The following is a 9,689-nucleotide window of genomic DNA, read 5'->3' as shown; positions in this document are numbered from 1 at the left end:
CTTTTTATATTGACTTATATATGCTTTATATTTCTTGGCTCGAAATATTTTGCACATTTTATATTGATGAATCATTTATGTTTATTTATTCAAACAAACATAGTTTGGATTTAGGCTCGAGACTCGATGCATTCATGCATCGCTTGCTCGAATTATCCGCTTTTGATCTTGTTATTCATCAAGGTCGGATATTACTTTAACCATGAACCCGAAAGTACTTGTATGGTATGTAATGTGAAAGGTTTAGTTATATCTTATTGCTTAGTTACTTTTTCTTATCCTCAGATATTACTCCAAGGTTATGAGTTTGAAACTATTTTCCTTTAAGATATTCCAGCCTCGATCTCGACTTATCTCGAAGTAGGTTTAGGTTCCTACTTATCGTCGATTAGTTTTAGCTGGTTTGCTCCAAACCTGTTAAGTTTGCACATTTGGTTAAATCCAAACGTTATTATCTTTTGATAATTTGGTTGTCCAAACTATCTAAGCTCGCGTATCTGGTTACATCCAAATACTTTTATGTTTTTGATAATTCGGTTATGTCCAAACTATCTAAGCTCGCGTATCTGGTTACATCTAAATACTTTTATGTTTTTGATAATTCGGTTATGTCCAAACTATCTAAGCTCGCGTATCTGGTTACATCCAAATACTTTTATGTTTTTGATAATTCGGTTATGTCCAAACTATCTAAGCTCGCGTATCTGGTTACATCCAAATACTTGTATGTATTTCGATAATTCGGTTATGTCCAAACTATCTAAGCTCGCGTATCTGGTTACATCCAAATACTTGTATGTATTTCGTGCATGTTATTTTATTTTTTAAGCTGATGGTTTATATACCCATGATGCCCCCTTAATATCCTATGAGTGTGACCATAGGTTATTAAATTAAGAGAGATTGCAAAAATAAAAAGAGATAACATATTGAACGAAATAGATCTTTATTTGATGAAATTCAAAAGCAGACAAATTAATACAGATAGAAAATCATGGTTACAGGCAACACCAGCTGTTTCCTATACTATTGGTAGTAAGGTCTTAGGTGTTCACCATTCCATGCTCGCGGTACCAGGCTCCCATCCAATCTTGCTAGCTTGTAAACACCGGACCGGATGACTGACTCTATCTGGTATGGTCCTTCCCAATTTGGCCCGAGCACACCAGCTGCCAGATCTCGTGTTGCTAAAAACACACGTCTCAACACCAGATCTCCCATTCTGAACTTTCGATCTCGAACCCTCCTGTTGAAATACCTGGTAGCTCGTTGCTGGTAGGCAGCGTTTCTCAGCTGAGCCTCTTCTCTCTTTTCTTCAATCAAGTCTAAGGTTTCCTCGAGCTGAGTGTGGTTTAAATTTTGGTTGTAAATCTGAGTTCAGATTGTTGGGATTTCGACCTCAATAGGCAACATTGCCTCGCAACCGTATGCTAGAGAGAACGGGGTATGCCCCGTTGATGTTCGAGCTGTGGTTCTATATCCCCATAGGACTTGGGGCAATTCTTCGGGCCATCGTCCCTTCGCCTCCTCCAACTTTTTCTTTAGAGAACTCTTGAGAGTTTTGTTCACAGCCTCGACCTGGCAATTCGCCTGAGGATGAGCTACTGATGAAAAACTCTTTATTATGCCGTTCTTTTCACAAAAGTTGGTGAACAAGTCGCAATCTAACTGGGTTCCGTTGTCGGATACAATCTTCCTCGGCACCCCATATCGGCATACGATGTTTTTTACCACGAAATCAAGGATCTTTTTTCAAGTTATTGTTGCCAATGGTTCGGCCTCCGTCCACTTCGTGAAGTAATCCACGGCGACTACAGTATATTTTACTCCGCCTTTGCCAGTTGGGAGGGAGCCTATGAGGTCGATGCCCCATACCGCGAAAGGCCATGGGGAAGTCAACATGGTCAGCTCGGATGGTGGAGCTCGGGGAATCGTGGCGAATCTCTGGCATTTGTCGCATTTCTTCACGTATTCGAAAGAATCTGTTTTAATAGTAGGCCAGAAATATCCTTAGCGTATGATCTTCTTGGATAGGCTATGCCCCCGGGTGTGATCTCCGCAGAACCCTTCATGAATTTCTTCAATGATCTTCTTAGCTTCGGGTGGAGCTACGCACCGAAGTAATGGCATGGAATATCCCCTTCTATATAGCTTTCTGTCCAAAATGGGGTATCGGGGAAGTTGATACATTAACTTTCAAGCCTGATTCCTATCTTTTGGGAGGACTCCGTTCTCGAGATATTCAACTATTGGGATCATCTAGGTAGGCTCTGTTTCAATCGTACACACATCTTCCTCCTCCGACTCGTTAATGCTAGGTGCCAATAGGTGTTCTATGGGCACCACGTTCAGTTCTTCATTTTCGGCGGAGGTGGCGAGCCGAGCTAAGGCATCTACATTAGAGTTCCGCTCTCGGGGAACCTGTTCGATTGTATAAAATTCGAAACACTCCAATGCGGATTTTTCCTTCTCCAAATAAGCTGCCATTCTCGTGCCACGAGCCTGGTATTCTCCTAGGATTTGGTTAACCACGAGCTGGGAATTGCTGTGGCAATGTGTTGCTTTAGCTTTGAGCTCCTTGGCTATACGAAGCCCCGCTAGCAAAGCCTCATATTCGGCTTCATTATTCGACGCCTTGAAGTTGAATCTCAAGGTAGAATGAAATCTGCTTCCTGCGCGAGTAATCAAAATGATTCCTACCCCCGATCCATTTTCATTGGATGAGCCATCGACGTATAGTTTCCACAGCTCGTGGGCCGGGGTTATGACTTCGTCGTTGGTCATACCAGTACATTCCACTATAAAGTCTGCCAATGCCTGTGCCCTAATGGTTGTCCTCGGGTGGTAGGTGATCTCGAACTGTCCGAGCTCAACAGCCCATTTAAGAAGTCGACCTGAAGCTTCTGGTTTAGACAAGACTTGCCTAAGTGGTTGATCAGTCAACACATATATGTGATGCGCTTGGAAGTAGGGGCAGAGCTTACGAGACGAATGAATTAGACTAAGCGCCAGCTTCTCCATCAGGGGGTATCTTGACTCTGCCCCCAGTAATCTTTTACTAATGTAGTAAACAGATCTTTGTACCTTCTCTTCTTCTCGAACGAGTACTGCGCTTATTGCGTGTTCGGTGGTGGAAAGGTATAGGTACAGTATTTCTCCCGTTTCAGGTTTTGATAAGATGGGGGGGTTCGGCGAGGTGCTTTTTAAGCTCCTGGAATGCCAGCTCGCACTCCTCTGTCAATTCAAATTTCTTTCCTCCCCTTAAAAGGTTGAAAAATGGGAGACAACGGTCCGTAGATTTCGAAATAAACCTACTTGGGGCCACCATCCTGTCGGTCAAACTTTGGACATCCTTATGTCTTCGAGGTACGTGGTTATTGTTAAGTTAAGACTTGACAAGCATGTCGCCAACATAAACCTCCATGTTGTTTCCTATATGTTCTGAAAAATCATGTTCACGAGCCGCTGGTATGTGGCCCCAACATTTTTGAGCCCGAATGGCATGACATTGTAACAGTATAGCCCCTTATCTGTTATGAAGCTCGTATGTTCTTGGTCGCGGGCATGCATGGGAATCTAGTTATATCCAGAATAGGCATCCATGAAGGACATCAGGCCATGCCCCGCCAAGGCATCCACGAGCTGGTCAATCCTTGGTAACGAAAAACAGTCTTTCGGGCAAGCTTTGTTGAGGTCTGAATAGTCAATACAGGTCCGCCACGTCCCGTTGGGTTTTGGGACCAACACCGGATTGGCTACCCAGTCAGGGTAAAAAGCATCCCTAATGAATCTGTTAGCTTTTAACCTGTCAACCTCCTCCTTTAGTGCCTTCTTTCTGTCTCGTCCAGCTGTCTTCGCTTTTGTTGCTTCGGAGGGAAGCTTTTGTCTATATTCAGTGCGTTGCTTGCTATATTCAGACTTATTCCCACCATGTCCGAGTGTGACCACGCGAAGACATCCTGGTTCTTCTTCAAAAAGCAAATTAGTTGCTATTTTTTCTCATCTTGGAGGTATTTTCCAACCTTCACATTTTTCGAGGGATCGGCTTCCTCGAGCTGAATTTCTTCGAGCTCCTATAAGGGTTCAAGGTCAGCTTTCTCCTCAATCCTTGGATCGATCTCTTCGTCAATTTCTAAGATTGTCCTGTCTTTATCTTGAATAATGACGAGTGTTTGTGCACTCGTCTGTTTCTTTCCTCTCAGGGAAATGTTGTAGCATTCCTTCCCAGCCAATTGATCTCCCTTTAATGTTCCGACGCCGCTACGGGTCGGGAACTTAAGGGCCAGATGCCTTACTGATGAGACTGCCCCCAGCCCGACCAGGGCGGGTCTCCCGAGCAGCACATTGTAGGCTGATGGTAGATCTACTACCACGAACTCCATCATCTTGGTTGCTGAGACTGGGTAGTCTCCCAAGGTTACGGGGAGCTCGATGGATCCCATGCAGGCGGTCCCTTCTCCTGAAAAGCCATATAAAGTAGTTGCACACGCTTTCAGGTCTCGAAGGGAGAGTCCCATCTTCTCAAGGGTTGCTTTATAGAGAATGTTGACTGACCTCCCATTGTCTACGAGAACTCGGTGGACCCTTTTATTGGCCAGCTGGAGAGTGATGACCAACGGATCATGGTGAGGAAACTGGACATGGGACGCGTTTTCCTCAGTGAAGGTTATTGGTTGGGATTCAATCCTCTGGCTTTTTGGAGCCCTAGGTTCGGGTTCATAGGGAAACCCGTCCCCAGTCTTCAGCTCATTATCGTATCTCTTTTAGGCATTCCTGCCCATTCCTGCGGGATGAGGCCCTCCCGAGATGGTTATTACATCCTCTCCATCTATCGGCGGGGGCCTATCTTCTTCCCGAGCTCGAGAATTATTGTTTTGTACGGGTGGAGGCGCGGCTACTTTCTAGCTCGCGGTTGCCTGACTAGTACTCTGGTTCTTGACATATTGTCTGAAGTAACCTCTCGAGATCAATCCTTCAATCTTGTCTTTCAGCTGTCGACATTCATCGGTAGTGTGTCCGGTGTCTCTGTGAAATCGGCAATACTTACTGGAGTCCCTCTTGGACTTTTGATTTCTCATCGGGTCCGGACGCCTAAAGGGGACCTGGTTTTCATTAGCCAGGTATATGTTCTCCCGAGACTCGTTGAGCTTGGTGTACACTCTGTACACGGAGAAATATCTCTCCCCTTTCTTTTTCTTTCCTCCCTCGGCTTCGGGGTTTTCCGCAACAGGCTTTGCAGCTGCTAGATCCGCCAAGGTTGAGGCAGAGTTGACGTTTATCATTGTAGTTTTGGGCTGGGAAGTCACATTAAGTGTCGACCTCGCTTCCTCTACATTGACAAACCTCTGCGCCCGTCTGTTAAACTTGGTTATGGACCTCACCAGTTTTCTTTGCATATCGTCCCAGAGGGCACTCCCTGGCATTACTCCGGCTTGGACAACCATTTGGTGTCCACTGCCATCTACGTTCCGAGCTCGGGCGACTTCCAGATTAAACCTTGTTAGGTAACTTTTTAATGTTTCACCCGGTTGTTGCCGAACGTTAGTTAGGGTTGATGCCTCTGGTCTAACCCCCATCATGGCTCTGAACTGCTTCTTAAAGTCTTTAGATAGCTGCTCCCAAGAAGTTATTGAGTGTCACTTATATTTTTCGAACTAGTTGTTGGCTGGTCCTGTCAATGATGTTGGAAACAACATGCATCTGAGCTCGTAACCCACGTTACTGGCTCTCATTATGGTGTTGAATGTACACAGATGACTGTACGGGTCAGTCTTTCCTTCAAACGTTGGGACGTGGGGGATCCAAAACCCTTGGGGAAATGGAGTGTTGGAAATATGGGGAGCAAACGGCTCGAGCTCCTCGTCAGAGTCTTCATATCAATCGTGCTCTTGCTCATTTTTCAAAAGCCTAAAGGCCTTTTCAAGCTGATCAATTCTTTCTTGGACTGGGTCCGCGAGAGGTACTGTCTGGAATCGGTTGTTATCGATCACAATTCCAGGCTCGCGCCTCCATAAGGGATCTTTACACCTATTCAAGCGATCCCTCAGGTTCGGATTTATCGGGTCGAAATTACCCCGACTCTGATTCAGGTGTTCTCGCAGGTCAGGGCGATTTCTGCGGCTTCTAGTATTCTTACGACCTCGGTCATGCTTAATGGAAACTCTTCTATGGATATGAACTAAATCTAGTGTTAGGGTTTTTAATTGAGTCTCTTGAAACTCTTCTATGGATTAATGGAAAGTTATGTTTTTGTTCTTCTCATTTGAGATCTTTTCAATTTATGTTTAATGCTTGTGATTTATTGGCCATTTATTACGTGATATATATTAATTTGTTTCAAAATCTAAAATGTGAGATTCAAACATGCTATAATTGATTAGACATAGATTTCGATATTGAACGAAAGTATCAATATGGTTTGTGTAGCTTATAAGTTCTTATGCCTAATGCTTCCTATATGTTGAGTTTATCATAGAAATATAGAAAATTCACACATAGGTCAAATTTTATATATCTTAACACGAATATAAAATACTTCTGTAACTTGCTATCTCATTTAGAAGAAAATTTTATTAGAATATTGCATTAATGATATAGAGAGTGGAAAGATGACGAAATTAAATTCCCTAATTTTCATCCATTAATTAATTATCTTCATTGCTATTTGTTTAGAGTTTATAGTTTTTAATTATTTTTATTTCGTAGTTTTATGTTTATGCTTTAGTTTTCTCTTGTCAAGAATTTTTTGTTAGCAAAATAGAGATTAGGAATTAAATATTGGTACTTAGTAATTCAGTCTTCGTGGGACGATACTCGTGCTTGTGCACTATATTACTTGAAACGATATGTATACTTGCGTCAATATATTTTCGTTATCAAATTTTTGGCGTCGTTTTCGTAGATTGAAAATTATTAATATCAAGTTAATTAATTTATACTCTAATTTTGTTGTTTATCTTCTAACTTAGTTTGTGTTTGAATTTTCTAATCTCAGAAAGTTTTGATTTATGCGACGTTGAAAGACATATGAGATCATACCATTGAATCTTGAGATAGAAAGAACCTGCAGAAAAAACAAAAAGAAGAAGAGGTTAGAGAGTACTATGGCTAAGAATCAAGGGAATGCAGCGAGCAATGTTGTTAATAATGTTTAAAGGGCAGCAGCCGCTGTTGAGATTCCAAATGTAGTAGAGGTTCCTGTGGAACAAGGACCAAGGACCTTAAGAGATTATGTACTTCCCATTGTCACGAGACTGCATTCTTGCATTATACCTCCAACAATTGCTGCAAACAATTTTGAGATTAAGCCAGCAATTCTGCAAATGGTCCAATCCATTGTTCAATTTGGAGGCTTGCCTGTAGAAGACCCTAACATGCACATAGCTAATTTCTTGGAGCTTTGTGTGACTTTTAAGATGAATGGGGTGAGTGATGATGCAATAAGGTTGAGGATGTTTCCATTTTCACTAAGGGACCGTGCGAAGAGTTAGTTAATTTCCCTACAACCTAACTCTATCATCACTTGGGAGAAGCTCGCTCAAAAGTTCCTTGCAAAGTTTTTCCCTCCAGCAAAAGCTGCAAAGTTGAGAGAGGAAATTAATAATTTTTACCAGACGAAAGGGGAATCATTGTATGATGCATGTGAGATATTTAAGGAGCTATTAAGGAAGTGCCCTCATCACGGGATTGAAAAATGGATGTTAGTCCATAATGTTTACAATGGGTTAGGAAGTGCCATCATCATAGATGCAGCAGCAGGAGGGGCATTTATGAGCAAGAGTGCCAACGAAGCTTATGATCTACTATAGAAGATGGCTATGAATAATTACCAATGGCCTACAGAGATGGAAAAAAAAAGGTAGCTGGTATGATCGAATGAGATGCCATCATAATGCTTACAACTCAAGTGGCTGCTTTAAAAAAACAGTTGCAATAGAGCAACATGTCCGTCCAAGCCATGCAAGTACATAGGTTATGTAGGGCATGTGGCAATGTTCATCCATTAAATAAATGTCATGCCATGGATATGAATAATATACTTATGGAACAAGTCCAAGCCATAGGAAACTTCCAAAGACATGCCAATAACCCATATTCCATGACCTACAACCAAGGGTGGCAGAATCACCCTAACTTTTCTTGGAAAAATAATAATCAAAGTGTTCAACAACCTTTTCAGCAAAACCAACAACAATTCCAACATCTTCCTCTTGGGTTTTATCAATCACAAAATAGACCACCACAACATCCAATACCCATGAAGCAACCCGAACCACAACCTAAAGCATTAAACCAATTCATGACCGAAACCAGGGCATCTATTAGGAGTTTGGAGACTCAAATAGGGTAGTTCGCTACTTTGATGAAAAATCATGCTGAAGGGAATTTACCAAGCACTACAGAGGTAAACCCAAAAGAGCAGTGCAATGCAATATCTTTGAGGAGTGGCAAGGAGTTAAAAGAGCCAAAAGTGGTTGATAAGGAGAAGGAAGAGAGTGGGTCAAATGTTACTAAGAACTTACAGAAGCAGCCAGAAATAAGAATAGATCCCCATATAAAGATCCCATATCCTTAGAGGCTTCAAAGGAATAAGCTTGACAAGAAGTTTGCTAAATTTTTAGAAGTATTTCGAAAACTTCATATAAATATTCCATTTGCCGAGGCGCTTGAGCAAATGCCAACTTACCTTAAACTCTTGAAGGAAATTTTATCTAAGAAAAGGAAGCTAGAGGATTATGAGACAGTGGCACTTACTGAGGAGTGCAGTGTGATACTTCAAAATAGGCTGCCTCCTAAGCTTAAAGATCCTGGTAGTATCAATATTCCATGATCTATAGGGGGTTCAATACAAACCAAGGCTTTATGTGATTTGAGGGCTTGTATAAATTTAGTGCCTCTATCTATTTTTAGAAATTTAAAATGGGAGAAGCTTGAGCTACTACCATGTCCCTACAAATGGCAGATTGTTCAATTAAGCATCCAAGGGGAATCATTGAAGATGTGTTGGTGAAAGTAGACAAGTTTATATTCCCTGCAGAGTTCATAGTGTTGGAGATGGAAGAAGATGAAAATAGCCCAATAATTCTTGGAAGACCATTTTTAGCTACCGTAAGGGCGTTAATAGATGTTCAAAAGGGTGAGTTACAATAGCGAGTTCAAAATGAGGTAGTAACATTTAATGTTTTTACAACAACGAAATTCCAAGTTGTTGTAGAATTGATGTAGTGAAAAGAGGAAATGATGAGTTGGGATTCACTAGGAAAAATTTCACCATTTTGTCATATTTATTTTCCTTTCTCCGAGCTTCACTCTTTCTTCTTGATGGTTTCGAGTTCCTTGCAGCATATTTGTAAGAGTTTCTTCTCTAATTCTTCTTTAAGATCATGATTTAGAGTTGTTCTTCTAATTGTAAGTGCTTTGCTACAAGTTTTCTCTCTTTTACATATTTTATTGAGTTATATAGTGCAATCCAAAAATCTTGATAATCTTGATGATAATGTTGTGTTATTATTGGATTTATAGTGTTTATTGAGGAATATATGCTTGAATGTTCATGGGTATTGAAATTTCTTGGTCAATTGTTGATAGATTGAGCTTTGAAGCAAGTTTGGGGGAGTTTTGACCTATAAATTGGGTGTTGAGAAATTTTGATGTGTTGATGAATTTGACATGAATTTAATGAAATTATT

The 9,689-nt window shown here is 41.3% G+C and overlaps 1 non-coding gene across 1 annotated transcript; it reads right to left on the bottom strand.

Moving 5' to 3' along the window:
* Positions 1–7,580: 7,580 nt before the first annotated feature.
* On the bottom strand, positions 7,581–7,687 carry LOC133781217 (small nucleolar RNA R71). The gene has a single exon (XR_009870005.1). It is a non-coding gene; the product is annotated as a small nucleolar RNA R71 (small nucleolar RNA).
* Positions 7,688–9,689: the final 2,002 nt, after the last annotated feature.

The sequence above is a fragment of the Humulus lupulus genome, chromosome 5 (assembly GCF_963169125.1).
Source record: "Humulus lupulus chromosome 5, drHumLupu1.1, whole genome shotgun sequence".
NCBI classification, from domain to species: domain Eukaryota; kingdom Viridiplantae; phylum Streptophyta; class Magnoliopsida; order Rosales; family Cannabaceae; genus Humulus; species Humulus lupulus.
Note: the sequence above shows the minus strand (reverse complement) of the source record. Positions and strands in the feature narration are given on the sequence as shown.